The sequence below is a fragment of the Salmo salar genome, chromosome 09, assembly GCF_965601325.2.
Source record: "Salmo salar chromosome 09, fSalSal1, whole genome shotgun sequence".
NCBI lineage: Eukaryota > Metazoa > Chordata > Actinopteri > Salmoniformes > Salmonidae > Salmo > Salmo salar.
Genome location: NC_138299.1, coordinates 35,310,001 through 35,332,500, shown reverse-complemented (window position 1 = coordinate 35,332,500; position 22,500 = coordinate 35,310,001). Strand labels below are relative to the sequence as shown.

Genomic DNA, 22,500 nt, shown 5'->3' with positions numbered 1-22,500 from the left:
GAGGAGAGGTAAGGCCAGGAGCAGAGGAGAGGAGAGGTAAGGCCAGGAGCAGAGGAGAGGAGAGGTAAGGCCAGGAGCAGAGGAGAGGAGAGGTAAGGCCAGGAGCAGAGGAGAGGAGAGGTAAGGCCAGGAGCAGAGGAGAGGAGAGGTAAGGCCAGGAGCAGAGGAGAGGAGAGGTAAGGCCAGGAGCAGAGGAGAGGAGAGGTAAGGCCAGGAGCAGAGGAGAGGAGAGGTAAGGCCAGGAGCAGAGGAGAGGAGGAGTGGGGAAAGAAGAAAAAGAGAGAAGAGAAAGCCAGTTGAGTGTGTTTCACCAAAGTAGTCTTCCTCTGCAGTGTGTAAGGCTAGCTAATCGCTGCAGGAGCAAGTCTCTACTCAGCACAACCCAGGCTAGCTAATCGCTGCAGGAGCAAGTCTCTACTCAGCACAACCCAGGCTAGCTAATCGCTGCAGGAGCAAGTCTCTACTCAGCACAACCCAGGCTAGCTAATCGCTGCAGGAGCAAGTCTCTACTCAGCACAACCCAGGCTAGCTAATCGCTGCAGGAGCAAGTCTCTACTCAGCACAACCCAGGCTAGCTAATCGCTGCAGGAGCAAGTCTCTACTCAGCACAACCCAGGCTAGCTAATCGCTGCAGGAGCAAGTCTCTACTCAGCACAACCCAGGCTAGCTAATCGCTGCAGGAGCAAGTCTCTACTCAGCACAACCCAGGCTAGATAATCGCTGCAGGAGCAAGTCTCTACTCAGCACACACCCAGGCTACGCTAATCGCTGGCAGGAGCAAGTCTCTACTCAGCACAACCCAGGCTAGCTAATCGCTGCAGGAGCAAGTCTCTACTCAGCACAACCCAGGCTAGCTAATCGCTGCAGGAGCAAGTCTCTACTCAGCACAACCCAGGCTAGCTAATCGCTGGCAGGAGCAAGTCTCTTACTCAGCACAACCCAGGCTAGCTAATCGCTGCAGGAGCACAGCCAGGGCTACAAGCTTATACTGAGAAAACATGGGCTGGCTACTCACAAGACAGAAGCTTTAGAAAATATTGGCCCATTACATAGTCAGCTAATACAGCAGACAATGGTGATAATAGGAGATTTTGATCAGAGTTAATTTAATACAAATACCTCTGAAGATGTGTGGGTTATTGATACTGGTACTATTAATACCTCATACAGAAAACTAAACAGTCAGGCTAGTGTTTGTATGTGTGTGTGTGTGGGGGGGGGGGGGGGGGGGGGGGGTCCTCTGCTGCTCTCTCATTGGCAACCCCAGCAGCTGATTAAATATGCATCTCACACACTGACACTTTATTTGAAATGCATGTGAACAAAGCCCTTCACCAACAGCACTACAAAACAAGGGAGGGAGGGAGGGAGGGAGGGAGGGAGGGAGGGGGGGAGGGAGGGAGGGAGGGAGGGAGGGAGGGAGGGAGGGAGGGAGGGAGGGGGGGGGGGGAGGGAGGGAGGGTATTATTTTGGAACTTTTGTGAGTGTTATGTTTACTGTTAATGTTTTATTGTTTATTTCACTTTTGTTTATTATCTATTTCACTTGCTTTGGCAATGTAAACATATGTTTCCCATGCCAATAAAGCCCCCTTAAATTGAGAGAGCGAGAGAGAGAGAGAGAGAGAGCGAGAGAGAGAGAGAGAGAGAGAGAGAGAGAGAGAGAGAGAGAGAGGATGTGGTGCGTGTGAACAGTTCGCAGAAGAGAGCGGGAACGGAACGAGACAAAAGTGGGCAATTACCACTTCCAAAAGGGGTCGCTCGGTTCCAGACACTCATGGCTTTATTGAAACATCAGAGCAACAAGAGCAACAGCCCTGGTAATGGCTCCAGAGCAGCACATCAAGTCAAACGCACATTGACTCTCACACATCGATCCAGGCACAGCCACAGTTACAAATACAGCCACAGATACAACCACAGATACAGTTACAATTACACCCACAGCTACAGCTTCAGCTACAGTTACAGATACAGCTACAATTACAGCCACAGCTACAGCCACAGCTACAGCTACAATTACAGCCACAGCTACAGCTACAGCTACAGTTACAGATACAGCTACAATTACAGCCACAGCTACAGCCACAGCTACAGCTACAATTACAGCCACAGCTACAGCTACAGCTACAGTTATAGCCACAGCTTCAGCTACAGCCACAGATACAGCTACAATTACAGCCACAGCTACAGCTACAGCTACAATTACAACTACAGTTACAGCCACAGATACAACCACAGATACAGTTACAATTACACCCACAGCTACAGCTTCAGCTATAGTTACAGATACAGCTACAATTACAGCCACAGCTACAGCCACAGCTACAGCTACAATTACACCACAGCTACAGCTACAGCTACAGCTACAGTTATAGCCACAGCTTCAGCTACAGCCACAGATACAGCTACAATTACAGCCACAGCTACAGCCACAGCTACAGCTACAGCTACAATTACAACTACAGTTATAGCCACAGATACAGCTACAGTTACAGTTACAACTACAGTTATAGCCACAGATACAGCTACAGTTACAGTTACAACTACAGTTATAGCCACATATACAGCTAAAGTTACAGCCACAGATACAGCCACAGTTACAGTTACAGCTACAGTTAGAGTAACAGCCACATTTACAGCCACAGTTACAGCTCACAGTTTTACCTACAGTCCGTGGCTACAGTTAAACCTACAGCCCACAGCTACAGTTAAACCTACAGTCCACAGCAACAGTTAAACCTACAGCCCATAGCTACAGTTAAACCTACAGTCCACAACTACAGTTATACCTACAGCCCATAGCTACAGTTAAACCTACAGCCCACAGCTACAGTTATACCTACAGCCCACAGTTACAGTTATACGTACAGTCCACAGATACAGTTATACCTACAGTAAATAGCTACAGTTAAACCTACAGTCCACAGCTACAGTTATACCAACAGTCTACAGCCACAGATATACCTACAGTCCACAGCTACAGTTATACCTAAAGTCTACAGCTACAGTTATAGCTACAGTCCACAGCTACAGTTATACCTACAGTCGACAGCTAAAGTGATACCTACAGTCTACAGCTACAGTTATACCTACAGTCCACAGCTACAGTTATACCTAAAGTCCACAGCTACAGTTATACCTACAGTCCACAGCTACAGTTATACCTACAGCTACAGTTATACCTAAAGTCCACAGCTACAGTTACTACAGCTACAGCTATACCTACAGTCCACAGCTACAGTTATACCTACAGTCCACAGCTACAGTTATACCTACAGTCTACAGCTACAGTTATAACAACAGTCCACAGCTACAGCTACAGTTATACCTACAGCCCATAGCTACAGTTATACCTACAGTCTACAGCTACAGTTATAACTACAGTCTACAGCTACAGTTATACCTACAGTCCACAGATACAGTTATACCTACAGTCCACAGCTACATTTATACCAAGAGTCCAAAGCTACAGTTATACTTAGAGTCCACAGCTACAGTTATACCTACAGTCTACAGCTACAGTTATACTTACAGTCTACAGCAACAGTTATACCTACAGTCAACAGCTACAGTGATACCTACAACCCACAGCTACAGTTATACCTACAGTCTACAGCTACAGTTACACCTACAGTCCACAGCTACAGTTATACCTACAGTCCACAGCTACAGTTGTACCTACAGTCCACAGATACAGTTATACCTACAGTCCACAGCTACAGTTATACCAAGAGTCCACAGCTAGAGTTATACCTACAGTCCACAGCTACAGTTATACCTACAGTCTACAGCTACAGTTATACTTACAGTCCACAGCTACAGTTATACCTACAGTCCACAGCTACATTTATACCTACAGCCCACAGCTACAGTTATACCTACAGTCTACAGCTACAGTTATACCAAGAGTCCACTACAGCTAGAGTTATACTTACAGTCCACAGATACAGTTACACCTACAGTCCACAGCTACAGTTATACCTACAGTCCACAGCTACAGTTGTACCTACAGACAACAGCTCCAGTGATACCTACAACCCATATCTACAGTTTTACCTACAGTCCAAAGCTACAGTTACACCTACAGTCCACAGCTACAGATTATACCTACAGTCCACAGCTACAGTTATACCTACAACCCATAGTTACAGTTATACCTACAGCCAATAACTACAGTTATACGTACAGCCGACAGCTACAGTTCTGCCTACAGTCGACAGCAACAGTTACAGTTATACCTACAGTCCACAGCTACAGTTATACCTACAGCAACAGTTATGCCTACAGTCCAAATCTACAGCTACAGTTATACCTCCAGTCTACAGCTACAGTTATACCTAGAGTCTAAAGCTACAGTTATACCTACAGTCCACATCTACAGTTATACCTACAGCCTACAGCTGAATATATACCTACAGTCTACAGCTACAGTTATACCTACAGTCTACAGTCTACAGCTACAGTTATACCTACAGTCCAAAGCTACAGCTACAGTTATAGATACAGTCTACAACTACAGCTTTACCTACCGTCCTAAGCAACAGCTACAGTTATACCTACAGTCCACAGCTACAGTTATACCTACAGTAGAGAGCTACAGTCAAACCTACAGCTACAGTTATACCTCCAGTCTACAGCTACAGTTATACCTACAGTCCACAGCTACAGTTATACCTACAGTCCACAGCTACAGTTGTACCTACAGACAACAGCTCCAGTGATACCTACAACCCATATCTACAGTTTTACCTACAGTCCAAAGCTACAGTTACACCTACAGTCCACAGCTACAATTATACCTACAGTCCACAGCTACAGTTATACCTACAACCCATAGTTACAGTTATACCTACAGCCAATAACTACAGTTATACGTACAGCCGACAGCTACAGTTCTGCCTACAGTCGACAGCAACAGTTACAGTTATACCTACAGTCCACAGCTACAGTTTGTAGTCTACAACTACAGCTTTACCTACCGTCCTAAGCAACAGCTACAGTTATACCTACAGTCCACAGCTACAGTTATACCTACAGCTACAGTTATGCCTACAGTCCAAATCTACAGCTACAGTTATACCTCCAGTCTCCAGCTACAGTTATACCTACAGTCTAAAGCTACAGTTATACCTACAGTCTACAGCTACAGCTATACCTATAGACTACAGCCACAGTTATACCTACAGCCCATAGCTACAGTTATACCTACAGCCTACAGCTACATTTATACCTACAGGCTACATCCACAGTTATACCTACAGTCTACAACTACAGTTATACCTACAGTCCAAAGCTACAGCTACAGTTATACCTACAGTCTACAGCTACAGTTATACTTACAGTCCACAGCTACAGTTATACCTACAGTCTACAGCTACAGTTATACCAAGAGTCCACAGCTAGAGTTATACTTACAGTCCACAGATACAGTTACACCTACAGTCCACAGCTACAGTTATATCTACAGTCCACAGCTACAGTTGTACCTACAGACAACAGCTCCAGTGATACCTACAACCCATATCTACAGTTTTACCTAGAGTCCAAAGCTACAGTTACACTTACAGTCCACAGCTACAGTTATACCTACAGTACACAGCTACAGTGATACCTACAACCCATAGCTACAGTTATGCCTACAGTCCACAGCGACAGTTATACCAACAGTCCACAGCTACAGTTATACGAACAGCTCACAGCTACAGTTATACCTACAGTCTACAGATACAGTTATACCTACAACCCATAGTTACAGTTATACCTACAGCCAATAACTACAGTTATACGTACAGCCGACAGCTACAGTTCTGCCTACAGTCGACAGCAACAGTTACAGTTATACCTACAGTCTACAGTCTACAGCTACAGTTATACCTACAGTCCAAAGCCACAGCTACAGTTATAGCTACAGTCTACAACTACAGCTTTACCTACCGTCCTAAGCAACAGCTACAGTTATACCTACAGTCCACAGCTACAGTTATACCTACAGCTACAGTTATGCCTACAGTCCAAATCTACAGCTACAGTTATACCTCCAGTCTACAGCTACAGTTATACCTACAGTCTAAAGCTACAGTTATACCTACAGTCTACAGCTACAGCTATACCTATAGACTACAGCCACAGTTATACCTACAGCCCATAGCTACAGTTATACCTACAGTCTACATCCACAGTTATACCTACAGTCCACAGCTACAGTTATACCTACAGCAACAGTTATGCCTACAGTCCAAATCTACAGCTACAGTTATACCTCCAGTCTACAGCTACAGTTATACCTACAGTCTAAAGCTACAGTTATACCTACAGTCCACATCTACAGTTATACCTACAGCCTACAGCTGAAGATATACCTACAGTCTACAGCTACAGTTATACCTACAGTCTACAGCTACAGTTATACCTACAGTCCAAAGCTACAGCTACAGTTATAGCTACAGTCTACAACTACAGCTTTACCTACCGTCCTAAGCAACAGCTACAGTTATACCTACAGTCCACAGCTACAGTTATACCTACAGCTATAGTTATGCCTACAGCCCATAGCTACAGTTATACCTACAGCCTACAGCTACATTTATACCTACAGTCTACATCCACAGTTATACCTACAGTCTACAACTACAGTTATACCTACAGTCCAAAACTACAGCTACAGTTATACCTACAGTCTACAGCTACAGCTATACCTACAGTCTACAGCTACAGTTATACCTACAGCCCATAGCTACAATTATACCTACAGTCTAAAGCTACAGTTATACCTACAGTCCACAGCTACAGTGATACCAAGAGTCCACAGCTACAGTTACACTTACAATCCACAGCTACAGTTATACCTACAGTCTACAGCTACAGTTATACATACAGTCCACAGCTACAGTTATACCTACAGTCTAAAGCTACAGTTATACTTACAGTCCACAGCTACAGTTATACCTAAACCCCAAGGCTACAGTTATACCTAAACCCCATAGCTACAGTTATACCTACAGCTACAGTTATACCTACAGTCCACAGCTACAGTTATACCTACAGTCTACAGCTACAGTTATACTTACAGTCCACAGCTACAGTTATACCTAAACCCCATAGCTACAGTTATACCTACAGCCCACAGCTACAGTTATACATACAGTCTACAGCCACAGTTATACCTACAGTCCACAGCTACAGTTATACCTACAGTAGACAGCTACAGTTATACCTACAGCTACAGTTATACCTACAGTCTACAGCTACAGTTATACCTACAGTCCACAGCTACAGTTATACCTACAGTCTACAGCTACAACTATACAGTGGGGGGGGAAAGTATTTGATCCCCTGCTGATTTTGAACGTTTGCCCACTTACAAAGAAATGATCAGTCTATAATTTTAATGTAGGTTTCTTTGAACAGTGAGAGACAGAATAACAACAAAAACATTCAGAAAAGCGGACGTCAAAAATGTTATAAAAGGATTTGCATTTTAATGAGGGAAATAAGTATTTGACCCCTCTGCAAAACATGACTTAGTACTTGGTGGCAAAACCCTTGTTGGCAATCACAGAGGTCAGACGTTTCTTGTAGTTGGCCACCAGGTTTGCACACATCTCAGGAGGGATTTTGTCCCACTCCTCTTTGCAGATCTTCTCCAAGTCATTAAGGTTTCAAGGCTGACGTTTGGCAACTCGAACCTTCAGCTCCCTCCACAGATTGTCTATGGGATTAAGGTCTGGAGACTGGCTAGGCCACTCCAGGACCTTAATGTGCTTCTTCTTGAGCCACTCCTTTGTTGCCTTGGCCGTGTGTTTTGGGTCATTGTCATGCTGGAATACCCATCCACGACCCATTTTCAATGCCCTGGCTGAGGGAAGGAGGTTCTCACCCAAGATTTGACGGTACATGGCCCCGTCCATCGTCCCTTTGATGCGGTGAAGTTATCCTGTCCCCTTAGCAGAAAAACACCCCCAAAGCATAATGTTTCCACCTCCATGTTTGACGGTGGAGATGGTGTTCTTGGGGTCATAGGCAGCATTCCTCCTCCTCCAAACACGGCGAGTTGAGTTGATGTCAAAGAGCTCCATTTTGGTCTCATCTGACCACAACACTTTCACCAGTTGTCCTCTGAGTCATTCAGATGTTCATTGGCAAACTTCAGACGGGCATGTATATGTATTCTTGAGCAGGGGGACCTTGTGGGCGCTGCAGGATTTCAGTCCTTCACAGCGTAGTGTGTTACCAATTGTTTTCTTGGTGACTATGGTCCCAGCTGCCTTGAGATCATTGACAAGATCCTCCCATGTAGTTCTGGGCTGATTCCTCACCGTTCTCATGATCATTGCAACTCCACGAGGTGAGATCGTGCATGGAGCCCCAGGCCGAGGGATATTGATAGTTCTTTTGTGTTTCTTCCATTTGCGAATAATTGCACCAAATGTTGTCACCTTCTCACCAAGCTGTTTGGCGATGGTCTTGTAGCCCATTCCAGCCTTGTGTAGGTCTACAATCTTGTCCCTGATATCCTTGGAGAGCTCTTTGGTCTTGGCCATGGTGGAGAGTTTGGAATCTGATTGATTGATTGATTGCTTCTGTGGACAGGTGTCTTTTTTACAGGTAACAAGCTGCGGTTAGGAGCACTCCCTTTAAGAGTGTGTTCCTAATCTCAGCTCATTACCTGTATAAAAGACACCTGGGAGCCAGAAATCTTTCTGATTGAGAGGGGGTCAAATACTTATTTCCCTCATTGAAATGCAAATCAATTTATAACATTTCTGACATGCGTTTTTCTGGATATTTCTGTTGTTATTCTGTCTCTCATTGTTCAAATAAACCTACCATTAAAATTATAGACTGATCCTTTCTTTGTCAGTGGGCAAACGTACAAAATCAGCAGGGGATCAAATACTTCCCCCCACTGTAGAGCTCCCCTGTACCTACAGCTACAGTTATACCTACAGTCCACAGCTACAGTTATACCTACAGTCTACAGCTACAGTTATACCTACAGTTCACAGCAACAGTTATACCTACAGTCTACAGCTACAGTTATACCTACAATCCACAGCTACAGTTATACCTACAGTCCACAGCAACAGTTATACCTACAGTCTACAGCTACAGTTATACCTACAGTCCACAGCTACAGTTATACCTACAGTCCACAGCTACAGTTATACCTACAGTCCACAGCTACATTTATACCTACAGCCCACAGCTACAGTTATACCTACAGTCCACAGCTACATTTATACCTACAGCCCACAGCTACAGTTATAGCTACAGTCTACAGCTACAGTTATACCTACAGTCTACAGCTATAGTTACACCTACAGTCCATAGCTACAGTTATACCTACAGCCCATAGCTACAGTTATATCTACAGTCCACAGCTACAGTTATACCTAAACCCCATAGCTACAGTTATACCTACAGTCCACAGCTACAGTTATACCTACAGTACACAGCTACAGATATACCTACAGCTACAGTTATACGTACAGTATATAGCTACAGCTACAGTTATACCTACAACTACAGTTAAACTACAGTATATAGCTACAGCTACAGTTATACCTAAAACTACAGAAAAACTACAGTATATAGCTACAGCTACAGTTATACCTAAAACTACAGAAAAACTACAGTATATAGCTACAGCAACAGTTATACCTACAGTCCACAGCTACAGTTATACCTACAGTCCACAGGTACAATTATACCTACAGTCTACAGCTACAGTTATACCTACAGCCCATAGCTACAGTTATCCCTACAGTCTACAGCTACAGCTACAACCCAACGCCATTACCCAACACAGCTATGGTATGGCGTCAAGCCTTTGTGCACACTAACAACATATGTATACTGATTTGGAAACAGGTTTTTAATGTTCTACTGCCTGTTATCTGGCATTATGTATTTATTGAGGAGGTGTGTGTGTGTGTGTGTGTGTGGTGTGTGGTGTGTGTGGTGTGTGTGTGTGTGTGTGTGTGTGTGTGTGTGTGTGTGTGTGTGGGTCCATGGAGAGGTAGTGTATGGTGGGGCCAGGAGGAGAGGTAATGTATGGTGGGGCCAGGAGGAGAGGTAATGTATGGTGGGGCCAGGGGGAGAGGTAGTGTATGGTGGGCCAGGGGGAGAGGTAGGGTATGGTGGGGCAGAAGGAGAGGTAGTGTATGGTGGGGCCAGGAGGAGAGGTAGTGTATGGTGGGGCCAGGAGGAGAGGTAGTGTATGGTGGGGCCAGGAGGAGAGGTAGTGTATGGTGGTGCCAGGAGGAGAGGTAGTGTATGGTGGGGCCAGGAGGAGAGGTAGTGTATGGTGGGGCCAGGAGGAGAGGTAGTGTATGGTGGGGCAGGAGGAGAGGTAGTGTATGGTGGGGCCAGGAGGAGAGGTAGTGTATGGTGGTGCCAGGAGGAGAGGTAGTGTATGGTGGGGCAGGAGGAGAGGTAGTGTATGGTGGGGCCAGGAGGAGAGGTAGTGTAGGGTGGGGCCAGGAGGAGAGGTAGTGTATGGTGGGCCAGGAGGAGAGGTAGTGTATGGTGGGGCCAGGAGGAGAGGTAGTGTATGGTGGGGCAGGAGGAGAGGTAGTGTATGGTGGGGCCAGGAGGAGAGGTAGTGTATGGTGGGGCCAGGAGGAGAGGTAGTGTATGGTGGGGCAGGAGGAGAGGTAGTGTATGGTGGGGCCAGGAGGAGAGGTAGTGTATGGTGGGGCCAGGAGGAGAGGTAGTGTATGGTGGGGCAGGAGGAGAGCTAGTGTATGGTGGGGCCAGGAGGAGAGGTAGTGTATGGTGGGGCAGGAGGAGAGGTAGTGTATGGTGGGGCAGGAGGAGAGGTAGTGTATGGTGGGCCAGGAGGAGAGGTAGTGTATGGTGGGCCAGGAGGAGAGGTAGTGTATGGTGGGCCAGGAGGAGAGGTAGTGTATGGTGGTGCCAGGAGGAGAGGTAGTGTATGGTGGGCCAGGAGGAGAGGTAGTGTATGGTGGGCCAGGAGGAGAGGTAGTGTATGGTGGGCCAGGAGGAGAGGTAGTGTATGGTGGGCCAGGAGGAGAGGTAGTGTATGGTGGGCCAGGAAGAGAGGTAGTGTATGGTGGTGCCAGGAGGAGAGGTAGTGTATGGTGGGGCCAGGAGGAGAGGTAATGTATGGTGGGGCCAGGAGGAGAGGTAGTGTATGGTGGGGCCAGGAGGAGAGGTAATGTATGGTGGGGCCAGGAGGAGAGGTAGTGTATGGTGGGGCCAGGAGGAGAGGTAGTGTATGGTGGGGCCAGGAGGAGAGGTAGTGTATGGTGGTGCCAGGAGGAGAGGTAGTGTATGGTGGTGCCAGGAGGAGAGGTAGTGTATGGTGGGCCAGGAGGAGAGGTAGTGTATGGTGGGGCCAGGAGGAGAGGTAATGTATGGTGGGGCCAGGAGGAGAGGTAGTGTATGGTGGGGCCAGGAGGAGAGGTAGTGTATGGTGGGGCCAGGAGGAGAGGTAGTGTATGGTGGTGCCAGGAGGAGAGGTAGTGTATGGTGGGGCCAGGAGGAGAGGTAGTGTATGGAGGTGCCAGGAGGAGAGGTAGTGTATGGTGGTGCCAGGGGGAGAGGTAGTGTATGGTGGGGCAGGAATAGAGGTAGTGTATGGTGGGCCAGGAGGAGAGGTAGTGTATGAAGGGGCAGGAGGAGAGATAGTGTATGGTGGGGCAACAGCCAGTGAGTATGGGTAAGGGGATTTTGTCACCTGAATGTTTCGGAGCTATGACACCTCTTCACAGATCTCACAACTACCAACTTCCTCCTCAACTCTCTCATCAACATTCACAAAGTTGGTGGCTGAGTCACATTGCAGTCCCTTGGCTTTGAACCAGCTGATTAAGATAGAGACTTTGAGACTATTCTGAAGACTATTACCACCATATAAGCCTTTTCAAAGGGGTCATATGAAATAGTATAAATGTATAGCACACATGCATAACTCTGATTGGTAATGAGATGGGGTCATTTTGTTGCCTCATCCAGTGAAATGCCCACTAGCATCGCTCCAATCTCCGCTCATCACTCTCTCCCCGAGACCTCCAATCAATCTGCAATAAAATACTGAGAGGACAGGAAGGACTTAAACGCTCCCTATCTCTCAGCAACTCACTCACTCACCCACTCAAACTAGCCAACTACATTAAGGGGTGGAAGTGGAGACGGCGGTGACGGGGACTTTCTCTCACCCTCCATCCCTCCCTTTCCTTTTCTTACATTTTGATAGCTTAATAACATACAATTGACTATCTGAGTGCAATCTGACGGTCAGGGCCTTTTCCACTAGTTTTCCCCAGGCGAAAGGCTCTGTATCTCTGGGCTCTGGGTGTTAACCTGGTCGAGCCACAGGGTAGGTGGCTCTGGGGGGTATTCTGTGTCCCAAATGGCACCCTGGGATCTGGTCAAAAGTTGTACACTACTGTATACAGGATACCCTCTGAGACTCAACCTCAGTCTCTCTCTCCTCTCTCTCTCTCTCTCTCTCTCTCTCTCTCTCTCTCTCTCTCTCTCTCTCTCTCTCTCTCTCTCTCTCTCTCCTCTCTCTCTCTCTCGCCCACAGTGCTGGCGCTCCTAGCCCCGGGCTATAGTGGTAATGTCATATTTTTATTTAATTAGGGTCTATTAAACATAATTAAATTGCGCTGAATCTTAAGACGGCTAAGTGGCAATATAAGGCAGTCGCTGAGCAAGGCTCCGTGTCCTGCTGATACTGGAGAGTAGGAAAACTATTGAATTCAACCCTGGAGTGGTTCCACTTCAATGGCTGCCCTATATACTCACATATAACATTGACTTACTTTCCTTACAGCTGGCCAGGTCAGGGGAGGAAGAGAATGACTACTGTAAAAGGGAATGGAATACGAGGTGATGCAGGTGTGGATGACATTTCTCTACGCTGAGGAGCATTTTTCTGTTCTTTTCTCTTTTTTCCCCCTTGATAAGGAGTTTGGATATCAAAACGTTTTTTTTTATCAACATCCTGAACGGAGTAGGGGCTGGGTTGTTGTGTACACCACTGCGTTCTGCTTTCAGATATGCTCTGTGTTATGTTTCCTCCACAGACATACTAAATAACAAAACAGGCTATTTCAGCCAGGTTGCCTGCTGTACTGCAAAAACACTCCAGATGGCAGGGAGTGATCACTAAGTCCTGGCCCCTCCCTTTCCTGTGTGAGAGCTGTCAGTCTTAGGGCAGGTGTGTAGTGTGGTGATGAGATGGTGTCTGATGGCTGGGTGAAGCAAGAGAGTGTGCAGCCTGTCAAAACAACACATCTATGTCTGCTAGGGAGTATCCCCTCTCTCACCCAGACACACATCAAACTGCTGTTTGGACGTGAAGACTTCAGAACAGAGAGAGGCTGAGACAGAGGCCCTCAGAGCACAGAGACTGATAATATTGTTCTGTTCACAATCAGCTGCTACTTTTACTGTGGAAGCTCTCCCTCCCTCCCTCCCTCAGAAGCTGCCAGATGGATAGATTTAAAGAGAGGAAAAAAACTAACAATTCATGCCAAATTATCACTACTTAGAGAGCAAAGATACCACTTCTATTTTTTTAAAGCAGTGTGTTTGTGTGTGTGTCTGTCTTCTTTTCCCCTTTTCCATTTCATGTTGAGAACAAATGGAAGAGGAAAGGTTTAGCCTAAAAGAATACTTTACCCTGCTGGGAGGCAATTATGAATGGTGGTCGGCTGCAGGCTTGTGTTTAGCCCCACGTACAAGCTGACATTCAAGCTTCTTAATCGCTTTCTGAGGACGCCGCCTCTGTTCCTCGCCCTGCTTTCTATCTCTCACACCCCATTCTCTCTCGCTCTTGCCCTGTCTTTCTCTCCCTCTCCATCTCTCGCTCTCTTTATCTCCCCCTCTCTCACACTAATTTAAGGTGTAAAATGTACTCCTATAAAAACTGTAATAATATTTACAAAGGCTGTCCTTACTTTAATCTTCCTTGATTATTCTCTAAATTAAACGCTAGCAAAAAATAACTTATTAAATGAATCTTCTTGGATATATTTCATGTGTAAATTGTATAAGACTGTGAGAAGAACTTAGTAACATTAAATGTTACTGCTGTGGTTTCATTTGCTATTGGTGCTTCGCACATCAAATTTAACCTCTAATATGTTTTTCCTTTTGAATCTGAAAATAATTTCCAAGTTCTATTATTAAAATAAATATTGTGCGATTCGATTTTTCACAAGCATAATTTATTTTTAAATGTAGAGCTGATTTCACAAAAAGACTATGCAGTAAAATAGTTATTGATAATATGTGGTAACATATTTATTTGGATAGTCCATCTGAAGATGCTCTGCAGACTATCAAATATGAATATCCCCTTAACGTGACCTCAACTGAACAATGCCAATCAATTAGTGCACATGCCTGAGTACACTTCTCAAAGCAGGCTCCACGCAGCTGTGGAGTGTCATTATGTCGTGGTCTATTTACAGTCTATTACCGCTCCCTCCTTGGAGAATAAGAGCACAACATTTAAAAAAGAAATAACATCAAGCTTAAATTTAAGACACATTTTGAACATGCCTCAAATGACCATATCAAAGAGTTATTTGGTGTTTATGTAGCTAGCTCTATAAAAATAGATAAACTGTTAAACTGCACATGCAGGGATCTGCAGAAGAGTGCATTCTGGGGCAGGAAGGGACCTTCTGAGAGGTGTTGAGAGGAGTTACACAGTGGTAAAATATTGATGAAGTTCCCCTAAACACTAGTGTTTTAGAGCACCGGCCAAATCGCAGAGTCCACACACACTGGAGTGCAGGAGTACACACATGGATTCGCAGACTTGGGAGTGCATGACTCGGTGCAGAATAGTACTGTTCAGTTCTAAAATACACAAAGTAGCCATCAAGCCTCTGTTTTATATAAAATACCGCATTCGAGGGCAATATGAAAATATTCAGATAAACCTCCACCTCTGTTCTCTGTCTGTAATGACTACCAGTCTGAATCAGGAAGCAGTGTGGAGCCACTTCCTGATTATTAAGGGACACCTAAATACGTGAGATATCGTAGCGGTGGTGGCAAGGAATAAAACCTCTTTGCTGCCGCGGATTACCTTCACAAATAACGATTGCAGAAAAAAGGAAGTGGAGACCGATGACAGAAAGAAGAAAGAGAGAAGAGAACAAGAAAAGCAAAATAAAAGCTGTTATGATTAAGACCGAGTCGGTGTCATAAGCCGCTCCCCTGCGTTGGTTTCCCCGCGGTAACTTTGTCCATCCCAGAATTTAAAAAAATGATGAGACCCATTTCCCCTGTGTTCCCTCTGGGTTTCTTTGTGGAGGACTTGGCTGTTGTGAAAGATAACTGTGGCGGAAAGGAGCTCTCTCCCCATGCCTCCAGCTGCTCTAAAGTAAAATGCCTCTTTACCCCACTGAATAGGAAACTACCTATTTTAATCCTGCTCCGTTATTCCTCTTTCTTTGTGCCTATTTGAATCTTAATGAGCTTTTCACCTTTTAAGCAGATGGCTTAGGCTGGATTTCTCCATGAGAGTAGGGGTGAGTCTCTCTGTCACGTTTTGCACAATTTGTTTCAACTAGCCGAGTCCTTGAGGGGGTTTTAGGGCCTTGAGTGAGTAATGTGCTGTTTCTCCTCTCTCCTCTCCTCACGGCACCCGCCCTAATGAAATCCGCTGAAGGAAAAAACAGCTCTCCCTCTCTCTCCTTCTCTTTCTCTCTCCTTCTCTCACTACTCTCGCTCTCTAATTTGGGGCTGAGCACTAGCACAATCTCAACAGGAAGGCCCTGTCTGTCTGACTGCTACAGAGGTAAATGAGAGGAGAGAGAATGGGGGGGTGGTCAGTTCTGGAGAGCTGTGTGACAGACAGACAGCACAGGTTTATGTGTATGATGATTAAGTTTAAGTGAGAGAGACAGCGCAGGTCTGTGTGTTTTTAACAGCGCAGGTCTGTGTGTGTTTAGAGAGACAACGCATGTCTGTGTGTGTTTAGAGAGACAACGCAGGTCTGTGTGTGTTTAGAGAGACAACGCAGGTCTGTGTGTTTTTAGAGAGACAACGCAGGTCTGTGTGTTTTTAGAGAGACAACGCAGGTCTGTGTGTTTTTAACAGCGCAGGTCTGTGTGTTTTTAGAGAGACAGTGCAGGTCTGTGTGTGTTTTTAGAGACAACGCAGGTCTGTGTGTGTTTAGAGAGACAACGCAGGTCTGTGTGTTTTTAACAGCGCAGGTCTGTGTGTTTTTAACAGCGCAGGTCTGTGTGTTTAGAGAGACAACGCATGTCTGTGTGTGTTTAGAGAGACAATGCAGGTCTGTGTGTTTAGAGAGACAACGCAGGTCTGTGTGTTTAGAGAGAGACAACGCAGGTCTGTGTGTTTTTAACAGTGCAGGTCTGTGTGTTTAGAGAGACAACGCAGGTCTGTGTGTTTAGAGAGACAACGCAGGTCTGTGTGTTTAGAGAGACAACGCAGGTCTGTGTGTTTAGAGAGAGACAATGCAGGTCTGTGTGTTTTTAACAGCGCAGGTCTGTGTGTTTTTAGAGAGACAGTGCAGGTCTGTGTGTGTTTTTAGAGACAACGCAGGTCTGTGTGTGTTTAGAGAGACAACGCAGGTCTGTGTGTTTTTAACAGCGCAGGTCTGTGTGTTTTTAACAGCGCAGGTCTGTGTGTGTTTAGAGAGACAACGCAGGTCTGTGTGTTTTTAACAGCGCAGGTCTGTGTGTTTTTAACAGCGCAGGTCTGTGTGTTTTTAACAGCGCAGGTCTGTGTGTGTTTAGAGAGACAGCGCAGGTCTGTGTGTTTTTAACAGCGCAGGTCTGTGTGTTTTTAACAGCGCAGGTCTGTGTGTGTTTAGAGAGACAACGCAGGTCTGTGTGTTTTTAACAGCGCAGGTCTGTGTGTTTTTAACAGCGCAGGTCTGTGTGTTTTTAACAGCGCAGGTCTGTGTGTGTTTAGAGAGACAGCGCAGGTCTGTGTGTTTTTAGAGAGACAGTGCAGGTCTGTGTGTGTTTTTAGAGAGACAGTGCAGGTCTGTGTGTTTTTAGAGAGACAGTGCAGGTCTGTGTGTGTTTAGAGAGACAGTGCAGGTCTGTGTGTTTTTAGAGAGACAGTGCAGGTCTGTGTGTTTTTAGAGAGACATTGCAGGTCTGTGTGTGTTTAGAGAGACAACGCAGGTCTGTGTGTTTAGAGAGACAACGCAGGTCTGTGTGTTTAGAGAGACAATGCAGGTCTGTGTGTTTTTAGAGAGACAGTGCATGTCTGTGTGTTTTTAGAGAGACAGTGCATGTCTGTGTGTTTTTAGAGAGACAGTGCAGGTCTGTGTGTTTTTAGAGAGACAGTGCAGGTCTGTGTGTTTAGAGAGACAACGCAGGTCTGTGTGTTTTTAGAGAGACAGTGCATGTCTGTGTGTTTTTAGAGAGACAGTGCATGTCTGTGTGTTTTTAGAGAGACAACGCAGGTCTGTGTGTTTTTAGAGAGACAGTGCAGGTCTGTGTGTTTAGAGAGACAACGCAGGTCTGTGTGTTTTTAGAGAGACAGTGCAGGTCTGTGTGTTTAGAGAGACAATGCAGGTCTGTGTGTTTTTAGAGACAACGCAGGTCTGTGTGTTTAGAGAGACAACGCAGGTCTGTGTGTTTAGAGAGACAACGCAGGTCTGTGTGTTTAGAGAGACAACGCAGGTCTGTGTGTTTTTAGAGAGACAGTGCATGTCTGTGTGTTTTTAGAGAGACAGTGCATGTCTGTGTGTTTTTAGAGAGACAACGCAGGTCTGTGTGTTTTTAGAGAGACAGTGCAGGTCTGTGTGTTTTTAGAGAGACAGTGCAGGTCTGTGTGTTTAGAGAGACAACGCAGGTCTGTGTGTTTTTAGAGAGACAACGCAGGTCTGTGTGTGTTTAGAGAGACAGTGCAGGTCTGTGTGTTTTTAGAGAGACAGTGCAGGTCTGTGTGTTTTTAGAGAGACAGTGCAGGTCTGTGTGTGTTTAGAGAGACAGTGCATGTCTGTGTGCTTTTAGAGAGACAACGCAGGTCTGTGTGTTTTTAGAGAGACAGTGCATGTCTGTGTGCTTTTAGAGAGACAACGCAGGTCTGTGTGTTTTTAGAGAGACAGTGCAGGTCTGTGTGTTTTTAGAGAGACAGTGCAGGTCTGTGTGTTTTTAGAGAGACAGTGCAGGTCTGTGTGTTTTTAGAGAGACAATGCAGGTCTGTGTGTTTAGAGAGACAACGCAGGTCTGTGTGTTTTTAGAGAGACAACGCAGGTCTGTGTGTGTTTAGAGAGACAGTGCAGGTATGTGTGTTTTTAGAGAGACAGTGCAGGTCTGTGTGTTTTTAGAGAGACAGTGCAGGTCTGTGTGTGTTTAGAGAGACAGTGCATGTCTGTGTGCTTTTAGAGAGACAACGCAGGTCTGTGTGTTTTTAGAGAGGCAGTGCAGGTCTGTGTGTTTTTAGAGAGACAGTGCAGGTCTGTGTGTTTTTAGAGAGACAGTGCAGGTCTGTGTGTTTTTAGAGAGACAATGCAGGTCTGTGTGTTTAGAGAGACAACGCAGGTCTGTGTGTTTAGAGAGACAGTGCAGGTCTGTGTGTTTTTAGAGAGACAACGCAGGTCTGTGTGTTTAGAGAGACAACGCAGGTCTGTGTGTTTAGAGAGACAGTGCAGGTCTGTGTGTGTTTAGAGAGACAACGCAGGTCTGTGTGTTTAGAGAGAGACAGTGCATGTCTGTGTGTTTTTAGAGAGACAGTGCATGTCTGTGTGTTTTTAGAGAGACAGTGCAGGTCTGTGTGTTTTTAGAGAGACAGTGCAGGTCTGTGTGTTTAGAGAGACAGTGCAGGTCTGTGTGTTTTTAGAGAGACAACGCAGGTCTGTGTGTTTAGAGAGACAGTACAGGCCTGTGTGTGTTTAGAGAGACAACGCAGGTCTGTGTGTTTAGAGAGACAGTGCAGGTCTGTGTGTTTAGAGAGAGACAACGCAGGTCTGTGTGTTTTTAACAGCGCAGGTCTGTGTGTTTTTAGAGAGACAGTGCAGGTCTGTGTGTGTTTTTAGAGACAACGCAGGTCTGTGTGTGTTTAGAGAGACAACGCAGGTCTGTGTGTTTTTAACAGCGCAGGTCTGTGTGTTTTTAACAGCGCAGGTCTGTGTGTTTAGAGAGACAACGCATGTCTGTGTGTGTTTAGAGAGACAATGCAGGTCTGTGTGTTTAGAGAGACAACGCAGGTCTGTGTGTTTAGAGAGAGACAACGCAGGTCTGTGTGTTTTTAACAGTGCAGGTCTGTGTGTTTAGAGAGACAACGCAGGTCTGTGTGTTTAGAGAGACAACGCAGGTCTGTGTGTTTAGAGAGACAACGCAGGTCTGTGTGTTTAGAGAGAGACAATGCAGGTCTGTGTGTTTTTAACAGCGCAGGTCTGTGTGTTTTTAGAGAGACAGTGCAGGTCTGTGTGTGTTTTTAGAGACAACGCAGGTCTGTGTGTGTTTAGAGAGACAACGCAGGTCTGTGTGTTTTTAACAGCGCAGGTCTGTGTGTTTTTAACAGCGCAGGTCTGTGTGTGTTTAGAGAGACAACGCAGGTCTGTGTGTTTTTAACAGCGCAGGTCTGTGTGTTTTTAACAGCGCAGGTCTGTGTGTTTTTAACAGCGCAGGTCTGTGTGTGTTTAGAGAGACAGCGCAGGTCTGTGTGTTTTTAACAGCGCAGGTCTGTGTGTTTTTAACAGCGCAGGTCTGTGTGTGTTTAGAGAGACAACGCAGGTCTGTGTGTTTTTAACAGCGCAGGTCTGTGTGTTTTTAACAGCGCAGGTCTGTGTGTTTTTAACAGCGCAGGTCTGTGTGTGTTTAGAGAGACAGCGCAGGTCTGTGTGTTTTTAGAGAGACAGTGCAGGTCTGTGTGTGTTTTTAGAGAGACAGTGCAGGTCTGTGTGTTTTTAGAGAGACAGTGCAGGTCTGTGTGTGTTTAGAGAGACAGTGCAGGTCTGTGTGTTTTTAGAGAGACAGTGCAGGTCTGTGTGTTTTTAGAGAGACATTGCAGGTCTGTGTGTGTTTAGAGAGACAACGCAGGTCTGTGTGTTTAGAGAGACAACGCAGGTCTGTGTGTTTAGAGAGACAATGCAGGTCTGTGTGTTTTTAGAGAGACAGTGCATGTCTGTGTGTTTTTAGAGAGACAGTGCATGTCTGTGTGTTTTTAGAGAGACAGTGCAGGTCTGTGTGTTTTTAGAGAGACAGTGCAGGTCTGTGTGTTTAGAGAGACAACGCAGGTCTGTGTGTTTTTAGAGAGACAGTGCATGTCTGTGTGTTTTTAGAGAGACAGTGCATGTCTGTGTGTTTTTAGAGAGACAACGCAGGTCTGTGTGTTTTTAGAGAGACAGTGCAGGTCTGTGTGTTTAGAGAGACAACGCAGGTCTGTGTGTTTTTAGAGAGACAGTGCAGGTCTGTGTGTTTAGAGAGACAATGCAGGTCTGTGTGTTTTTAGAGACAACGCAGGTCTGTGTGTTTAGAGAGACAACGCAGGTCTGTGTGTTTAGAGAGACAACGCAGGTCTGTGTGTTTAGAGAGACAACGCAGGTCTGTGTGTTTTTAGAGAGACAGTGCATGTCTGTGTGTTTTTAGAGAGACAGTGCATGTCTGTGTGTTTTTAGAGAGACAACGCAGGTCTGTGTGTTTTTAGAGAGACAGTGCAGGTCTGTGTGTTTTTAGAGAGACAGTGCAGGTCTGTGTGTTTAGAGAGACAACGCAGGTCTGTGTGTTTTTAGAGAGACAACGCAGGTCTGTGTGTGTTTAGAGAGACAGTGCAGGTCTGTGTGTTTTTAGAGAGACAGTGCAGGTCTGTGTGTTTTTAGAGAGACAGTGCAGGTCTGTGTGTGTTTAGAGAGACAGTGCATGTCTGTGTGCTTTTAGAGAGACAACGCAGGTCTGTGTGTTTTTAGAGAGACAGTGCATGTCTGTGTGCTTTTAGAGAGACAACGCAGGTCTGTGTGTTTTTAGAGAGACAGTGCAGGTCTGTGTGTTTTTAGAGAGACAGTGCAGGTCTGTGTGTTTTTAGAGAGACAGTGCAGGTCTGTGTGTTTTTAGAGAGACAATGCAGGTCTGTGTGTTTAGAGAGACAACGCAGGTCTGTGTGTTTTTAGAGAGACAACGCAGGTCTGTGTGTGTTTAGAGAGACAGTGCAGGTATGTGTGTTTTTAGAGAGACAGTGCAGGTCTGTGTGTTTTTAGAGAGACAGTGCAGGTCTGTGTGTGTTTAGAGAGACAGTGCATGTCTGTGTGCTTTTAGAGAGACAACGCAGGTCTGTGTGTTTTTAGAGAGGCAGTGCAGGTCTGTGTGTTTTTAGAGAGACAGTGCAGGTCTGTGTGTTTTTAGAGAGACAGTGCAGGTCTGTGTGTTTTTAGAGAGACAATGCAGGTCTGTGTGTTTAGAGAGACAACGCAGGTCTGTGTGTTTAGAGAGACAGTGCAGGTCTGTGTGTTTTTAGAGAGACAACGCAGGTCTGTGTGTTTAGAGAGACAACGCAGGTCTGTGTGTTTAGAGAGACAGTGCAGGTCTGTGTGTGTTTAGAGAGACAACGCAGGTCTGTGTGTTTAGAGAGAGACAGTGCATGTCTGTGTGTTTTTAGAGAGACAGTGCATGTCTGTGTGTTTTTAGAGAGACAGTGCAGGTCTGTGTGTTTTTAGAGAGACAGTGCAGGTCTGTGTGTTTAGAGAGACAGTGCAGGTCTGTGTGTTTTTAGAGAGACAACGCAGGTCTGTGTGTTTAGAGAGACAGTACAGGCCTGTGTGTGTTTAGAGAGACAACGCAGGTCTGTGTGTTTAGAGAGACAGTGCAGGTCTGTGTGTTTAGAGAGAGACAACGCAGGTCTGTGTGTTTTTAACAGTGCAGGTCTGTGTGTGTTTAGAGAGACAACGCAGGTCTGTGTGTGTTTAGAGAGACAGTGCAGGTCTGTGTGTGTTTAGAGAGACAACGCAGGTCTGTGTGTGTTTAGAGAGACAACGCAGGTCTGTGTGTTTAGAGAGACAACGCAGGTCTGTGTGTTTAGAGAGACAACGCAGGTCTGTGTGTTTAGAGAGACAGTGCAGGTCTGTGTGTTTAGAGAGACAGTGCAGGTCTGTGTGTTTAGAGAGACAACGCAGGTCTGTGTGTTTTTAGAGAGACAACGCAGGTCTGTGTGTGTTTAGAGAGACAACGCAGGTCTGTGTGTTTAGAGAGACAGTGCAGGTCTGTGTGTTTAGAGAGACAACGCAGGTCTGTGTGTTTAGAGAGACAGTGCAGGTCTGTGTGTTTAGAGAGACAACGCAGGTCTGTGTGTTTTTAGAGAGACAACGCAGGTCTGTGTGTTTTTAGAGAGACAACGCAGGTCTGTGTGTGTTTAGAGAGACAACGCAGGTCTGTGTGTGTTTAGAGAGACAACGCAGGTCTGTGTGTTTTTAGAGAGACAACGCAGGTCTGTGTGTTTTTAGAGAGACAGTGCAGGTCTGTGTGTGTTTAGAGAGACAACGCAGGTCTGTGTGTGTTTAGAGAGACAACGCAGGTCTGTGTGTGTTTAGAGA

The 22,500-nt window shown here is 45.7% G+C and overlaps 1 protein-coding gene across 4 annotated transcripts in view; it reads right to left on the bottom strand.

The window, feature by feature from the left end:
* The window catches only part of LOC106611254 (B-cell lymphoma/leukemia 11B), a 107,489-nt gene that overhangs the window by 57,512 nt on the left and 27,477 nt on the right, over positions 1-22,500 (bottom strand). The gene's annotated exons all lie outside the window — the stretch shown is intronic.